The sequence below is a fragment of the Ambystoma mexicanum genome, chromosome 3q (assembly GCF_040938575.1).
Source record: "Ambystoma mexicanum isolate Mex_15411 chromosome 3q, UKY_AmexF1_1, whole genome shotgun sequence".
Classification (NCBI taxonomy): Eukaryota; Metazoa; Chordata; class Amphibia; order Caudata; family Ambystomatidae; genus Ambystoma; species Ambystoma mexicanum.
Window position 1 is genome coordinate 489,079,873 of NC_090926.1, and position 18,307 is coordinate 489,098,179.

The 18,307-nt window shown below is 45.4% G+C and overlaps 1 protein-coding gene across 1 annotated transcript in view; it reads right to left on the reverse strand.

Annotated features, from left to right (window-relative positions):
* Window positions 1-18,307, reverse strand: part of LOC138581883 (uncharacterized) — a 178,589-nt gene that overhangs the window by 19,573 nt on the left and 140,709 nt on the right. The gene's annotated exons all lie outside the window — the stretch shown is intronic.

Sequence of the window (18,307 nt, forward strand, 5' to 3'; positions counted from 1 at the left end):
AGAGCTGGCCGTGAACCATGTCTCGGTGAGACCGATGACATTGGGGTCAAGTTCTTCAAGGAGGCGGCAGATATCAGAGGAATACTTGACAGCAGAGCGAGAGTTTAGAGTGGCAGTGTGGAGAAGGTTGACATCCTTGAATGACTTCCAGGGAGGGGTATAGATCAGAGGTACGCCCTGTGGAGGTTTAGAAGGAGCCAGAGAGGGGGCAGAGAGGGAGGGGCAGGGCAAGGTAGCCAAGGAAAGTGGAGGGGGGACAGCCGGAGAAGAAAGGAAGTTGATGAGGCGCAGGAAGCGTCTATCAAAGAGGTGAAGGTTGGCCTGAGGGCCTTGGACCAAGACGGTCCCATTTGAGTAAACATTAATGATGACCTTAGAGGAAAGGAAGGGGGCAAGGAGGGCGTCCTAGCAGGTGCCACCATTAATGGGAGAAGAGGAGAAAGGAGAGAGCACAGAGACCATATGAAGGGTCCATAAGTCAGGAGAAGCCACAACAAAGAGGATGTCGGTGAGAGTTTCCTTGGAGGAGGCACTGGTGTAGGTGTCAGCGATAGGGAGGCCTGGGTTGGAGACCAGGATGTCCTTTTTAAACTTCTTCCTACCAGATTTAGTGAGGAGAGCAGGATAGTCAATAGAGAAGCAGTTTGAGAAGATAGGAGAGACAGAGAGCACCATAGAGTAGGTGGGAGAGGAGAGAGGTGAAGGTACTGGAGGAGGGCACTAGAGTAGGCAGACAAGATCGAGAGGCAGGCAAGTTGCACAATAGGACAGGATGACGCCACTCAGACTTACAGAGCTAACATATTGCGCAGTAAGATAGGAGAGACGACACATCGAAAACGAGAGCGGGGATCCTGAATAGGGGGAGAAAGGCCTATGTTCCACAATGCAATTTAAATACTTAGCCAGTGCATATTATACAGAATAGGAGACACCTAGATTTGAGAATCCTGCACTAGCAATGGTACATTTAAAATGTATTGCACATGCCTCCTATTTTACAAAATGTTTTCACTTTGAATGTGTTTGTGGGGCACAAGAAAAGGGAGAATTGCTTGGATTTACACCTCAAGGCATAAGTAACAATATTATGTTGATGCCCCCTTCAATGAATGGGTTAAATCATTTAACTTCCCTCTGGTTTTGTTTCTGGAAAGTGGATTAAAACATTGAAAAGTCTTCCTATAGTGCAACCATTGTCTATGGTTATTGGAGCTATATAATTGTCATGTTGTTGCAAAGGTTGTTTCACTTTTTTGCTGTCTGTCATATGCATGTCCAATGCGGCTGGCTAGTGCTTGCATGTTCTCCATTGAAATAAACAGTTATTCACCTGTCATGGATATTGATTAAAAAAATGACAATTTAAAAAATATGTCTTCAGATTGTACCATGTGGTGACAATGTGTTGTGTATGTGACAGCTTGGCTTGCAAACTTGAGTGGAACAGTCCTGAACACCAAATGGCGTCCTTAGCACCTGTCTGCATTGGGTGAGTAAACTTAGTACACCCTGTTCTAATTTGAGCCTACTTGGTTGTATATCGATACTGATGTCTGATGCTATCACTCAACTGCCGGACATATCTTAAGAGGCGATTTATTATTCTGCCTTCCTTATGCTGTGTAGCATGATTTCAAAGGGCTATTTAACAAGTTCTATTTAGTTCCATATATCAATAGACTCTATTGGTTTGTCTTCACATCAGTTCCATGTGTTATGTACAATGATATGAGTTCCTAGAGTTGCTTCGAAGTGGGAGCATATCTTTATGATATGCCCATTTGCACTGCATCTCTGAATGCAGGCCGATGCGTGCACAATTTGGCTGAAAATATATTCACACACAACTATTCGCTTAGCATAGCTTTGCTTTGCTATTTGACTTCATGCTATGTTTTAGTATGGCTTGCTATGTTATGACTATGTTATGATGTTATAGGTTATTTATAACTCGTTAATACCCAGATGTTTCTAAGCGCGGACCCGGGGATCGAATCTGTGTTGCTCTGTGTCATCTTGCTTACAAGGCGAGCATGATGCCGCTGAGCTATCCTCCCGAGACTATATTATGTTATGGCTGGTTGCTAATTGCAAGGGGTTATACTGCTGTTGAATGGGTATAAGCACGCTGCGCATAATGGCATACGCTGAATAACTGTTCTGCTTTGCACATTGCCAGATCATATTTAATGGACTGAATGAGCCCATTTTAAATCTAACAGTTCTGGGATCTAGACTCAGTACATGAATATTCTAGATTGTACCAAGAACGTTGGTTACCAGCCCATGTTCTCGATTCAAGGTCTGTTTGTTAGACCATGGCTCCATTCTATGGGTGCAGGATGTCAGCCTCATGTTTCCATTATTGAAATGTATGTTTCCTAATTCATCCTGCGTTTATGATGTGTAACTTATGTTAATTAGCAGTGCCTTATTGTACACATTTGTATGTCTCTGGGTCTGCACTAGAACACAACGAATGCATGGCTGTCTTTCTCCGTATTTGAAAATGGGAGAGGCACCCCTGCTCTCCCGTTTCTCTCTGTCTGCCCGCAAGCTATGTGTCCTTCCCTCCCAGAGCTGCACTCACCTTTTTCCTTGAATTATTCTCAGACTTGGCTTCTGTCTGTAGCACAAAGGTCTCGAATGTGTAAACATTGTCTGCCAGCAGGTTTTAGCATTGCGCATAATTTACGGTTTGGCTTCAGCAAAAGCCATGTTCTCCCACTATAATCTAATGTGTAATTCTGGTTGAATTATGAATGTGTAGCCATTCCAGCATAATTCATGCTAATGCTTTCAAGATCATGTTTTAAAAGTGCGTGTTCATCTTGTGATGCAACATCCTTTTCAAAGGCATTTTAAGTGGCATTTTCAGCACTATGTTTTATCACTGTTAAATCAAGTGATTAACCCGGCCTTGCACTATTGCAAATGCTACACAGGTTTGACTATCAATGGACCACATTTTGTGTAAATTCCTAATGTAGGATGAATGCACTCTGCATGTTTTAGAATGCTTTGGAATACCATTTCATTTTGGAGGCTAGACTTCAGTTATTTAAAGGTACCCATGATTTTTATGTGTAGTTTTTGGTTGCATGTTATCAGAGTTTGAATGTGGACAGCCTTCAAAGGACTTTTTTCTGGTAATCTTTTAGGGAAAATGTTGAAGCAAAACTGAGGACTTTTTGCACCATATGCTGTTACCGAGGAGCAGCTTGACGGTGCTTGCTTCCGAGTTTGATCTAACACCTTCTGTTTAGAGGATTGTTTAATCATCAATAAGACCATTCTAGACACTGCTCACTGCACATGAACCAGCTTGCCTTTATACCTTTTTTGAGGAACTATTTTACCTGATGATGATGCGTGTAACCCTAAGTCAGCTTGTATTGACTCATATGTTATCTCCTGATCTTAAGATTGTAGCATAGAACTATGCTGCCTGTCAGCTTTCTGTTTCAGTGTCCACCTGTTCAGCTTATCATATTGATGGTTTAGGAGGAGGTATTCTCTAGCATCTATTGGTATGGTTAACTCTCTGATGGAAAGAAACCCCAGGGTACCATTATCAGGAGAGTATTGCAGTCCATTCGGCAACCAGGTTATACACCTTTCTTTTGACCCCCAGAGTTCTGGCCCAGTATCAGCTACATTACTAATTTTCACTGAGGGTGTTTTCACAAATGCATATAGTACTGCTGTAGGTAATGAGATCTGTGTTTTTGACTGTTGCACCCGGATCATGAAATCCTGATTGATCTTGCAAATATTATGTGCACACAACCAGGAGTTTACCTGGCCAATGAATAGCAAAGGAATGTACTTGTCATCTGGAAATGACAAATATGTCCCATCCTTTGTCTGTACCTTCCAGACATATTTCTGTGAGATTAATCTATCCCCCATCCAAGCAAGTGCCTAAATGCTTGAATTGCCAACCTTGTATGTATCAGCCGATTCTGTTCCCAGCGATTGTTGTCTCCTTGGAACAGTCTGTCTAAGTGAATCTATCCCCCACCCCACTATAGTAAAGGTTCTGCACAATGTTCTAGGTGACCTGCCATATGAAGCCTGCCTGGATCCTCGCCATGCAATCTACTCACCTGTTCTTTTCACTGAATTCGAACGGTGCTATATAATTGTACAATCCTACACATTGCAAGCTCCCATATGCCTCCCTGAGTACCTCTACCCCCCTTCAGTCTCCTAGTGCCTCGGGCTGCATGCGTGCTCAAGGCACCTAGTGTGCAGCTGTCAATGATGCTCTGTCTCCAGCTGGGGGTGTATCCTCCATCTCCCACGATCCCAGCAACTAGTAGATGTGCCCCCCTGGACAGCGCTGTATCAGCACTTTCATCGCAGAATTGTAAATATGAATTTGTAATGGAAAAACTTTTTTAAAAGAAAAGAGACACACACAACATTCATTATCATATCACCATCACATTGAACAATGTTTAATTTACTCCTGTCCATCAACAGATGTTTAATTCAGCAGCATCTTGTTCACTTGGTCCAGGAATAACGTTAGAGCAAAGGTCAGTGTTTTGTTGACTCCTTCTGACTTCAGCAGCCACCACTCCTCTCCACATTTGTTATTTCTGGACCAAGATGTGTTGTTCTCAACGTTTTTAGCCCTACATAAAATAGGATCAAATGTTTCAAAGTCTCATTAGCATTTGTGCATAATCTGCATCTACGATCCAGAGATACATTATTTTTTCTAAGTCCTTGGCTTTATTAATTTGAAGAGATTTAACTGGAACTTCATGAAGATTGATCTGTGGTATTTACTGGGAAAATGTTCCAAATGGTTTGGTAGCTTATTATAAGCCTTGCATTCCAGGGGCAGCATGTTGCATGCATCTGTCTTGTGCTCGCTGTTTCTACCCTGAACTTGATGGGCTCATGTTGCCAGATATGAGGCAAAATAAGAGTTTGAATTAATCTAACAGTGAACCCTAAATCATGCACTACAGAGAATTAAAATAAATGAAGGTGTAAAGGATGGACATGTGAGGGTGCATGGGATAGAGGGGTAGGTTTATCTTTGTATTCATTTTCAAATCTGCATACAAGTCAAAGAACAGAGCAACCATTTTCTTAAACACACTTGTGAAGAACAATGTTTTCATCATACACATTTCAAGAACGTCCTCGGTAAAAATATAAAGTTTGCATAAGTCGATAAGTGTACTGTTAAATACATTCTGGAACCCTGAAAAAGAGCTGGATATTTAATTTAATGGGAATTAGGGATCCCAAATCACAGACATAACTCTGTTATTCTTTAACTAAACTGTAAAATCAAATGTTGCTGAAAACTTTGATTATGGGAATAGCAGTGACCTTTCCTTGGTCCATTTCCCAATAGAATTTGCACAGACCAATAGATGAAGTCAGGTCATTGTATTATAAGACGCATGCTGAGCAAGTAGTCCATTCAGATTTATTTTTGCCAAGATGCTAACTGACATTTTTCAGCACACTATCTTCAGGAATCCAATAATTGAACCCAAATTGCTGTATTTAAAACACATTGTGGGTCATTATGAGGTGACTGGTAAGCTGCTGGTAGTACCGGCAGACTACCGGAAACCGCAGTTTACCGTTTCTGCTGCCCGATATCCTGGTGTTACTGGGATAGTATATGGGCAGTGGCGGAACAGTATTTCCCATTTCCATGGAGACCCATGAGGCTCCATGGGAATGGGAACAGTGCAGTACTGACACTATTGTTAATGGTGCCGGTGCTTCAATGATGTACCTGCCGGTAGGGGCCTGATCTATCAGCAGGTCAGGCCGGCCGGTTGTTCATTGCCCCTACTGGCAAACCTGGTCCAGAAACAATGCTGGAGTGGGTAGTAACAACTGTTTCACAGGCATTTTTTCTGGACCAGGTTACTCGTAATGAGACATTGTCCATTAAATAATTAATTATTATGGGGTATATATCATATGACTTATTTCAGGTTTGATCATCTTCAGGTATGACCATTTCTGAAAATGTCCACTAGTCAATTTAAAGCAGGATTCACTGTGTAGCAAGGTTAGTGCTAACCTCTATTGGCCCATTCCATTGGGCCTCATTACGAGGTTGCCGGTCCTGTAACAATGGTACTGGTATGCTTGCCGGTACCATTGTTACTGGACCAGAAAACTCTGAGTTGTGCTCGTGGGTGCCTTTCATTCTGCCAGGTCTGCCCTGGCAGAATGAAAGGCACCCGCGAGCACAGCAAGCCTGTAGCACCGGCACCGTTATGAACGGTGCCTGTACTACAGGCATCACCATTCCCATTGAGCCCTATGGGGCTGAACTGGGAATGGAGACATACTGGCACCCGCGAAAGGGCAATAACCAGTTCCAGCAGGGCCAGACTACCCCAGTAATTGCCCATTCGTGGGTGCTGGATTTTCATGCCGGTATGGAGGTAGCCTTGCCAGTAAAACCGGCAAGGCTACCTCCAACCTCGTAATGAGGCCCATTTTAATGTTTAATGATCCCTTAAAAGAGAACATTATTTCCAGTGTCAGAAATCAGAATAAATAGGATTTTACTGAAATCTCTAAAGCCTACTTACCATAAACCAGCCTGCTGGAATGGGGGAGGTAGAACTAGGTGGTTATTCATTTAGATTTCAATAGAATTACCAGCAACGGTCTTAATTATACCAATTGAATAAATAGATATAATGGGCTTAGAGATTGTGGTAAATGGCCAAATAACAATTTAACGTTTATTTGAGGCTAGGGTCTTACACTTTCTCTTACCTGAATGAGGTATTAGATTCCTTAACGTTTGAGAGCATGAGAGATGATCACTCACATTTTACTGTGGTTGTGGATGTCAATACCCAGTGTGTATTCCTATCAACATGAAACTTGGTCCAGTAGGAAGACAATACTGCATATTGAGTTCTTAAAATACAATCTGCTTACCCTATTAGACCCCATGAAAATGGACCAAAACTAGCAGCTAGCTTGAAGTATGCAGGTATTATAGCATGTTATGTACATCTAAGTGGAGTTATCCCAATGAAGTAGATTTTTAGATAAGGTCATACATTTTATATCATATACATTTTGTTTTTGTAGATTTTCCAAGTGTGTCTTTTATGAGTGGATTAGAGGTTGTCAAGCTAATAGAGAACAACTAGATCTGCTTGGGCAAAAATGGCTATGTTTCTGGAACCATCTCCAGGTAATTCACTAGTGATAGCACCCAGCATCAAAAGGTTACCCTGGCTAAAAATAAACCATGTGGTTATTACATTACATTACATTATATTTATAAAGCACACTATGAGCCCATAAGCATGAAGGCACTCACAGGACAAGACAACAGATATGAAACAAACATGATCTCCTATACTATCCTACAAAGGTCCTATCTCAGGCGGTCAAAGAGAAAACCATACCTATTGGTAATATGGTGCTGACCCAAAATGTCAGATGATGAAAAAAGAAAGGTTTTAAGTACTTTCTTGAAGCTGTCCAGGAGTTTATGTTTGCGCAAGTGATCTGGAAGTAAATTCCACAAGATGGGGGCTTTAAAAGAAAAGGCCCCATTCTCCGCTTTTTAGGTTTTCAGTCTGAGTTGCTCCAGAAAATTATGAACTCCAGATCTTAGCGCTCTAGTGTTTACTTTGTCCTTGATATAGCATTGGAGATATGGAGGCATCATTAGCATTCTACACTTGAATGTTATAACCAATGTTCTAAATTTGATTCTAGCCTCCACTGTAAGCCAGTGCAGACCCCGCCTGGCCTCCGAAACATGTTCGCATCTGGCAAGCCCCACTACAACTCTCACAGCCCAATTCTGAACCTTTTGGAGTTTCTGTAGAGCCAGCTTGCTGATGCCTAGTAAGAGACTGCAACAATAATCTAATTAGGCTCTTGCTATAGTTTCAGCACTTTTCTGATATATAAGAGGTATCAGATGTGATAACAGTTTAACATAATAAACTGATGAAGACATGACCGAGGACACATGTGCTTTTATATTGAGGGACTGGTCAAGGGTAACGCCCAGTATTTTTGTTTTTAGAAGTGGGCATATGATATCAACCCCCAATGTGAAGGAGCTGTAGGCATGATCTAAAACCTTCAATGAATGTGGAGAACCCACAACCATGAGCTCGGTCTTAGCTCCGTTAAGAGCCAAATAGTTATTCAGCATCTAGTTTTCAAATAAGCTGAAAATTCTGTTCACTTCTAGCTCATCTAGTTCATGGGAAACGGTTAGATGCACCACACATTGGGTGTCATAAGTGTAATTTGAGAAAGTTACACCCTCCTGCTCCAGCATATAAAAAAATGGGGCCATAAAAAGGTTGTATATACACAGTGAGGTGCTAGCCCCCTGTGGAACTCCAAAGAAAACTAGAATTGGATCAGCTTCAGCAATGTCCGAACAAACACTACTGTGTCTGTGTTCAAGAAAAGAAGCGATCCGAGCAGCAGCCTGGTTAGAGAAATTGGCCACTTCCTTCAACCTGTTATTCAGTATGGCGTGTTCGATTAAATCGAAGGCAGCAGATTGATCCAGGGATATAATCAAAGAGAGGCCGCTCTTGTCCATTTGTGTTAATAGCCTGGATTTTAATTTCAGATGAGAGGTCTCCGTTCCGAAATGTTTTCTGAAGCCTGATTGATGAGAGTACAATATTGGATGTTGATTCAAATGTTCGGCAATTTGCTGGTAAACAACTCTATCGAGAATTTTCAAAAAAAATGGAGTGTTTAAGATTGGACAGAAATTCAAAGAATTATCTCTTGACAAACCTGGTTTCTTGATGATAGGGGTAACTTTAGTTTGTCTAAGTTGCAAGGGAACTTTCTCTTCTTAAGTGAGGCGTTACAAATATACAGATTGCTTTGACTAGGGACGGAGCACACGATTTAATGATCGTGGAAGCACAAGCACCACGTCTGCAATGAGATTTCATCTGACCTATTATTTTTTCTAGTTCACATTTGCTTATTGGATGGAAGTTACAAATGGGGATGTCCGGATTCCTTAAAAAAGCATTCGGTGAGATAGCATCCGAAGAGACCGGAATTAGTTTATTTTTTTCAAGAATAGTGCTCGGATGTTATTCCGCTTAATTTCCAAGCCATTTTGGATTAGTTGACACCAGTCCTTATCATTTGTTTCCACTAAACCATGGGGAGTAGGCGTAGTTTCCTGTTCCTTTAGAATTCTAAACAGTTCTTTAGTATCAGAAACAGCATTATTGATACAAGTGTTATGGACATTTCTTTTAGCCAAGAGTATAGCATTTTTGTAATCCAGGGCATGTCTCTTATAAGAGATTAATGCAAATGGATTAGGATCACGTTTCCAGGCATAATAAGCTTTCAATGATACTGATTTAAGTGTTCTCAGTTCCTCTGAAAACCAGGTCTTTTTGTTGGTGTTACCTTTACGTAATTTTTTAAGTTTAAGAGGAGCTAATTTATCTGAAATCCTAACCAGATTGGTAGTTAGCGAGGTGACCATATCTTGAATTGTCAGAGCTTTTTCGGGTGCAAAATCAAGTGTATTATCAATCAAAGGTTCTATATTGGCAGTGGTCAGTGACTTTGTATTACGTAAAAGTCTTTCCTGCAATATGTGATTCTTTTTGGTTACAAATGGTGCATGAATGGTAAAGTTAACAAAGAAGAGATCCAACCAAGGGCAAGTATTGGAGGTAACCACACTACAGGAGGTATTAAGTACACACAAGCCAATCTAGTGTATGACCCAAGACATGAGTAGGGGACCGCATGCAATGTGAAAAACCCAAACTGCTTAAAGAACTTTGTAATTCTAAGGCCCTATGATCCCGCGCCAAACCCAACCAATAATTGAAATCTCCCAAGATTATAAATCTTGAAGTGATTGTAAGCTGTGGAATAAGGTAATTATTAATTGCTTTAGAGATGTGTACTTTATAAAGCACGTTTCACTTTTTAAGATGAGATTTCCTGTGCTTCTATTTCACATATTGTAAACTTTGGCACGTATAAGACCATGGTCCAACTCATAACTCCATTTGTGGTAAAGATAAATAAATCAATTTCAGATGGACTGCAAAAGCAAAATGGTTGCTCTGATTGTGATTAAAGAGATGCTACATTTAAGCATCTGCAGGTCCATCAAATACATACCAATTGGCCATGGTGGTGAATTACCTGAAAATAACATATAAGGAGTTTACAATTTAGAGGAAAACATCAGAACAGTGCAGTACTGACACTATTGTTAATGGTGCCGGTGCTTCAATGATGTACCTGCCGGTAGGGGCCTGATCTATCAGCAGGTCAGGCCGGCCGGTTGTTCATTGCCCCTACTGGCAAACCTGGTCCAGAAACAATGCTGGAGTGGGTAGTAACAACTGTTTCACAGGCATTTTTTCTGGACCAGGTTACTCGTAATGAGACATTGTCCATTAAATAATTAATTATTATGGGGTATATATCATATGACTTATTTCAGGTTTGATCATCTTCAGGTATGACCATTTCTGAAAATGTCCACTAGTCAATTTAAAGCAGGATTCACTGTGTAGCAAGGTTAGTGCTAACCTCTATTGGCCCATTCTTTTGGGCCTCATTACGAGGTTGCCGGTCCTGTAACAATGGTACTGGTATGCTTGCCGGTACCATTGTTACTGGACCAGAAAACTCTGAGTTGTGCTCGTGGGTGCCTTTCATTCTGCCAGGTCTGCCCTGGCAGAATGAAAGGCACCCGCGAGCACAGCAAGCCTGTAGCACCGGCACCGTTATGAACGGTGCCTGTACTACAGGCATCACCATTCCCATTGAGCCCTATGGGGCTGAACTGGGAATGGAGACATACTGGCACCCGCGAAAGGGCAATAACCAGGTCCAGCAGGGCCAGACTACCCCAGTAATTGCCCATTCGTGGGTGCTGGATTTTCATGCCGGTATGGAGGTAGCCTTGCCAGTAAAACCGGCAAGGCTACCTCCAACCTCGTAATGAGGCCCATTTTAATGTTTAATGATCCCTTAAAAGAGAACATTATTTCCAGTGTCAGAAATCAGAATAAATAGGATTTTACTGAAATCTCTAAAGCCTACTTACCATAAACCAGCCTGCTGGAATGGGGGAGGTAGAACTAGGTGGTTATTCATTTAGATTTCAATAGAATTACCAGCAACGGTCTTAATTATACCAATTGAATAAATAGATATAATGGGCTTAGAGATTGTGGTAAATGGCCAAATAACAATTTAACGTTTATTTGAGGCTAGGGTCTTACACTTTCTCTTACCTGAATGAGGTATTAGATTCCTTAACGTTTGAGAGCATGAGAGATGATCACTCACATTTTACTGTGGTTGTGGATGTCAATACCCAGTGTGTATTCCTATCAGCATGAAACTTGGTCCAGTAGGAAGACAATACTGCATATTGAGTTCTTAAAATACAATCTGCTTACCCTATTAGACCCCATGAAAATGGACCAAAACTAGCAGCTAGCTTTAAGTATGCAGGTATTATAGCATGTTATGTACATCTAAGTGGAGTTATCCCAATGAAGTAGATTTTTAGATAAGGTCATACATTTTATATCATATACATTTTGTTTTTGTAGATTTTCCAAGTGTGTCTTTTATGAGTGGATTAGAGGTTGTCAAGCTAATAGAGAACAACTAGATCTGCTTGGGCAAAAATGGCTATGTTTCTGGAACCATCTCCACGTAATTCACTAGTGATAGCACCCAGCATCAAAAGGTTACCCTGGCTAAAAATAAACCATGTGGTTATTACATTACATTACATTATATTTATAAAGCACACTATGAGCCCATAAGCATGAAGGCACTAACAGGACAAGACAACAGATATGAAACAAACATGATCTCCTATACTATCCTACAAAGGTCCTATCTCAGGCGGTCAAAGAGAAAACCATACCTATTGGTAATATGGTGCTGACCCAAAATGTCAGATGATGAAAAAAGAAAGGTTTTAAGTACTTTCTTGAAGCTGTCCAGGAGTTTATGTTTGCGCAAGTGATCTGGAAGTAAATTCCACAAGATGGGGGCTTTAAAAGAAAAGGCCCCATTCTCCGCTTTTTAGGTTTTCAGTCTGAGTTGCTCCAGAAAATTATGAACTCCAGATCTTAGCGCTCTAGTGTTTACTTTGTCCTTGATATAGCATTGGAGATATGGAGGCATCATTAGCATTCTACACTTGAATGTTATAACCAATGTTCTAAATTTGATTCTAGCCTCCACTGTAAGCCAGTGCAGACCCCGCCTGGCCTCCGAAACATGTTCGCATCTGGCAAGCCCCACTACAACTCTCACAGCCCAATTCTGAACCTTTTGGAGTTTCTGTAGAGCCAGCTTGCTGATGCCTAGTAAGAGACTGCAACAATAATCTAATTAGGCTCTTGCTATAGTTTCAGCACTTTTCTGATATATAAGAGGTATCAGATGTGATAACAGTTTAACATAATAAACTGATGAAGACATGACCGAGGACACATGTGCTTTTATATTGAGGGACTGGTCAAGGGTAACGCCCAGTATTTTTGTTTTTAGAAGTGGGCATATGATATCAACCCCCAATGTGAAGGAGCTGTAGGCATGATCTAAAACCTTCAATGAATGTGGAGAACCCACAACCATGAGCTCGGTCTTAACTCCGTTAAGAGCCAAATAGTTATTCAGCATCTAGTTTTCAAATAAGCTGAAAATTCTGTTCACTTCTAGCTCATCTAGTTCATGGGAAACGGTTAGATGCACCACACATTGGGTGTCATAAGTGTAATTTGAGAAAGTTACACCCTCCTGCTCCAGCATATAAAAAAATGGGGCCATAAAAAGGTTGTATATACACAGTGAGGTGCTAGCCCCCTGTGGAACTCCAAAGAAAACTAGAATTGGATCAGCTTCAGCAATGTCCGAACAAACACTACTGTGTCTGTGTTCAAGAAAAGAAGCGATCCGAGCAGCAGCCTGGTTAGAGAAATTGGCCACTTCCTTCAACCTGTTATTCAGTATGGCGTGTTCGATTAAATCGAAGGCAGCAGATTGATCCAGGGATATAATCAAAGAGAGGCCGCTCTTGTCCATTTGTGTTAATAGCCTGGATTTTAATTTCAGATGAGAAGTCTCCGTTCCGAAATGTTTTCTGAAGCCTGATTGATGAGAGTACAATATTGGATGTTGATTCAAATGTTCGGCAATTTGCTGGTAAACAACTCTATCGAGAATTTTCAAAAAAAATGGAGTGTTTAAGATTGGACAGAAATTCAAAGAATTATCTCTTGACAAACCTGGTTTCTTGATGATAGGGGTAACTTTAGTTTGTCTAAGTTGCAAGGGAACTTTCTCTTCTTAAGTGAGGCGTTACAAATATACAGATTGCTTTGACTAGGGACGGAGCACACGATTTAATGATCGTGGAAGCACAAGCACCACGTCTGCAATGAGATTTCATCTGACCTATTATTTTTTCTAGTTCACATTTGCTTATTGGATGGAAGTTACAAATGGGGATGTCCGGATTCCTTAAAAAAGCATTCGGTGAGATAGCATCCGAAGAGACCGGAATTAGTTTATTTTTTTCAAGAATAGTGCTCGGATGTTATTCCGCTTAATTTCCAAGCCATTTTGGATTAGTTGACACCAGTCCTTATCATTTGTTTCCACTAAACCATGGGGAGTAGGCGTAGTTTCCTGTTCCTTTAGAATTCTAAACAGTTCTTTAGTATCAGAAACAGCATTATTGATACAAGTGTTATGGACATTTCTTTTAGCCAAGAGTATAGCATTTTTGTAATCCAGGGCATGTCTCTTATAAGAGATTAATGCAAATGGATTAGGATCACGTTTCCAGGCATAATAAGCTTTCAATGATACTGATTTAAGTGTTCTCAGTTCCTCTGAAAACCAGGTCTTTTTGTTGGTGTTACCTTTACGTAATTTTTTAAGTTTAAGAGGAGCTAATTTATCTGAAATCCTAACCAGATTGGTAGTTAGCGAGGTGACCATATCTTGAATTGTCAGAGCTTTTTCGGGTGCAAAATCAAGTGTATTATCAATCAAAGGTTCTATATTGGCAGTGGTCAGTGACTTTGTATTACGTAAAAGTCTTTCCTGCAATATGTGATTCTTTTTGGTTACAAATGGTGCATGAATGGTAAAGTTAACAAAGAAGAGATCCAACCAAGGGCAAGTATTGGAGGTAACCACACTACAGGAGGTATTAAGTACACACAAGCCAATCTAGTGTATGACCCAAGACATGAGTAGGGGACCGCATGCAATGTGAAAAACCCAAACTGCTTAAAGAACTTTGTAATTCTAAGGCCCTATGATCCCGCGCCAAACCCAACCAATAATTGAAATCTCCCAAGATTATAAATCTTGAAGTGATTGTAAGCTGTGGAATAAGGTAATTATTAATTGCTTTAGAGATGTGTACTTTATAAAGCACGTTTCACTTTTTAAGATGAGATTTCCTGTGCTTCTATTTCACATATTGTAAACTTTGGCACGTATAAGACCATGGTCCAACTCATAACTCCATTTGTGGTAAAGATAAATAAATCAATTTCAGATGGACTGCAAAAGCAAAATGGTTGCTCTGATTGTGATTAAAGAGATGCTACATTTAAGCATCTGCAGGTCCATCAAATACATACCAATTGGCCATGGTGGTGAATTACCTGAAAATAACATATAAGGAGTTTACAATTTAGAGGAAAACATCAGAACATGGAAAACAACCTTTAAAAACCGGTAGCACTAATAACTTGAGGGACGTTTGGCATATGGTAATAAAGAGCTTCTGGATAACCCTATTGCATATGAATACCATATTGCAAAGGGTATGTGGCATATTCATTTTAAAACACTCTGGGGGTAATTCATAGAATTCAGCGCACAAGTGGCGCACGCGGCTGGCGCACAGTGTGCGCGTGCGAATCCCTGCGCCAGCCGCGTGCGCTAAAATCCATTTCCGCGCACAGCGTATTCATGGATTCCAGCCACCAAAACCAGCCGTGGCGCACAGTGGCGCAGCGACCCTGCAGCAGCGCCAGTTACGCCCCCAAGAACGCCTCTCGCGCAGGGAAAAGCCATCAATATACCCAATCCAGCGCAAAGGGCTGCGCTAACCCTGTACCAGCACGGCAAGCGGGCTACGTGCATCACTGGGGTGCGCGGGAAGTACCTCACGCGAATGGCCCCGTGCGAGCAGGGTATGTGTATTTCAGGGGTGCGCGGGAAGTTCCACACGCGATTTCCGTAGGGTACGCGTATCTCAGGGGTGCGCGGGAATTTCCACACGCGATTGGGCCCGTGCGAGCAGGGTACGCGTATCTCAGGGGTGCGCAGGAAGTGCCACACGCGATTTCAGCAGGGTACGTGTATTTCAGGGGTAAGCGGGAATTTCCACACGCGATTGGGGGTACGCGTATCTCAGGGGTGCGCAGGAAGTGCCACACGCGATTTCAGCAGGGTACGTGTATTTCAGGGGTGCGCGGGAATTTACACATGCGATTGGGGGTACGCATATCTCAGGGGTGCGCGGGAAGTGCCATACGCGATTTCCGCAGGGTACGCGTATCTCAGGGGTGCGCGGGAATTTCCACACGCGATTGGGCCCGTGCGAGCAGGGTACGCGTATCTCAGGGGTGTGCAGGAAGTGCCACACGCGATTTCAGCAGGGTACGTGTATTCCAGGGGTGCGCGGGAAGTTCCACACGCGATTCCATCAGGTACGTGTATTACAGGGGTGCGCGGGGAGCACCACACGTGAATTGCACGTGTGGGTCCTCCCAGGTGTTCCCTCTACACCCTCCACGGCCCCTGCAGGTGGCTCACACCACAGGGGCCTACCCTGCACATGTCCTGCAGGCACACCATCCACCATGGCCATGACCCCCAGCCAACCCACATGTCAACTTGCACTACTGCCCACCAACGCATGTCCCCCTGCACCCCCAGTCACCAGGGGCACCCTCCACCAGGCCCCACCCATGTCTCCCAGCACCCCCACCCCCCAGCAGTGCAGGGGCACCCACCACCAGGCCCCCACCCATGTCTCCCACCACCGCCACCCCCCAGCCACCAGGGGCACCCACCACCAGGCCCCCACCCATGTCTCCCACCACCCCCACCCCCAGCAGTGCAGGGGCAGCCTCCACCAGGCCCCCACCCATGTCCAACTCATGTCTCCCACCACCCCCACCCCCCAGCACTGTGGGGCACCTGCCATCAGGCCCCCACCCATGTCCAACTCATGTTCCCCACCACCCCCACCCCCCAGCACTGTGGGGCACCTGCCAGCAGGCCCCCACCCATGTCCAACGCATGTACCCCACCACCCCCACCCCCCAGCAGTGCAGGGGCAGCCACCACCAGGCCCCCACCCATGTCTCCCAGCACCCCCACCCCCCACCACCAGGGGCAGCCTCCACCAGGCCCCCACCCATGTCTCCCACCACCCCCACCCCCCCAGTCACCAGGGGCAGCCTCCACCAGGCCCCCACCCATGTCTCCCACCACCCCCACCCCCCAGCAGTGCAGGGGCATCCACCACTAGGCCCCCACCCATGTCTCCCAGCAACCCCACCCCCCAGCCACCAGGGGCAGCCTCCACCAGGCCCCCACCCATGTCTCCCAGCACCCCCACCCCCCAGTCACCAGGGGCAGCCTCCACTAGGCCCCCACCCATGTCTCCCACCACCCCCACCCCCCAGTCACCAGGGGCAGCCTCCACCAGGCCCCCACCCATGTCTCGCACAACCCCCACCCCCCAGCAGTGCAGGGGCAGCCTCCACCAGGCCCCCACCCATGTCTCACACCACCCCCACCCCCCAGCCACCAGGGGCAGACTCCACCAGGCCCCCACCCATGTCTCCCACCACCACCACCCCCCAGTCACCAGGGGCAGCCTCCACCAGGCCCCCACCCATGTCTCCCACCACCCCCACCCCCCAGCAGTGCAGGGGCACCCACCACCAGGCCCCCACCCATGTCTCCCACCACTCCCACCCCCCAGCAGTGCAGGGGCAGCCTCCACCAGGCCCCCACCCATGTCTCCCACCACCCCCACCCCCCAGCACTGTGGGGCACCTGCCAGAAGGCCCCCACTCATGTCCAACTCATGTTCCCCACCACCCCCACCCCCGAGCACTGTGGGGCACCTGCCAGCAGGCCCCACCCATGTCCAACGCATGTTCCCCACCACCCCCACCCCCCAGCAGTGCAGGGGCAGCCACCACCAGGCCCCCACCCATGTCTCCCAGCACCCCCACCCCCCAGCCACCAGGGGCAGCCTCCACCAGGCCCCCACCCATGTCTCCCAGCACCCCCACACCCCCCAGTCACCAGGGGCAGCCTCCACCAGGCCCCCACCCATGTCTCCCACCACCCCCACCCCCAGCAGTGCAGGGGCAGCCTCCACCAGGCCCCCACCCATGTCTCCCACCACCCCCACCCCCCAGCAGTGCAGGGGCAGCCTCCACCAGGCCCCCACCCATGTCTCCCACCACCCCCACCCCCCAGCCACCAGGGGCAGCCTCCACCAGGCCCCCACCCATGTCTCCCACCACCCCCACCCCCCAGCACTTTGGGGCACCTGCCAGCAGGCCCCACCCATGTCCAACTCATGTTCCCCACCACCCCCACCCCCCAGCACTGTGGGGCACCTGCCAGCAGGCCCCCACCCATGTCCAACTCATGTTCCCCACCACCCCCACCCCCCAGCACTGTGGGGCACCTGCCAGCAGGCCCCCACCCATGTCCAACGCATGTTCCCCACCACCCCCACCCCCCAGCAGTGCAGGGGCAGCCACCACCAGGCCTCCACCCATGTCTCCCAGCACCCCCACCCCCCAGCCACCAGGGGCAGCCTCCACCAGGCCCCCACCCATGTCTCCCACCACCCCCACCCCCCAGCAGTGCAGGGGCACCCACCACCAGGCCCCCACCCATGTCTCCCACCACCCCCACCCACCAGCCACCAGGGGCAGCCTCCACCAGGCCCCCACCCATGTCCAACTCATGTTCCCCAGCCAACATGTCATCACAATCTAAATCCCTGGTCCCTATGGTCAGCCTCCAAATGCAAAACACCCACCCGAGTATTGCATCCACCTACTCATAATTTGCAATTACATCACAGAACACCAATTGCAAGTTCCGAAACAAACACATTTCCCTCACATACACCCAAAGGGTGTCAGTGAATCTCAAAACACATATCATGAAATGCATGAAACCAATGAGATACCACACATTGAATTTCACCAAAAAAAATATG